We start from the raw sequence: 264 nt of genomic DNA, 5'->3' as shown, positions 1-264 counted from the left end.
GTGGTTGCTGGGATTTGAACTCAGGACCTTTGGAAGAGCAGTCAGTGCTCCTACCCGCTGAGCCATCTCACCAGCCCCTCACCCGCTGTTTTTTGTCTTACGGATTTCTTTTCTATACATGGTGTTTTATCTCGAAGTATTCCTATGCACTACTTTATACTTGGTATCTGCAAAGTCTAGAAAGAGTGCTTCTGATCTCCGGGAACTGGAGATAGAGATGATTGTGAGCTGCCATGTGGATGCTGGGAACCGAACTGAGGTCCT

The sequence above is a fragment of the Mastomys coucha genome, unplaced genomic scaffold, assembly GCF_008632895.1.
Source record: "Mastomys coucha isolate ucsf_1 unplaced genomic scaffold, UCSF_Mcou_1 pScaffold7, whole genome shotgun sequence".
NCBI lineage: Eukaryota > Metazoa > Chordata > Mammalia > Rodentia > Muridae > Mastomys > Mastomys coucha.
This window is presented reverse-complemented; position numbering follows the sequence as displayed.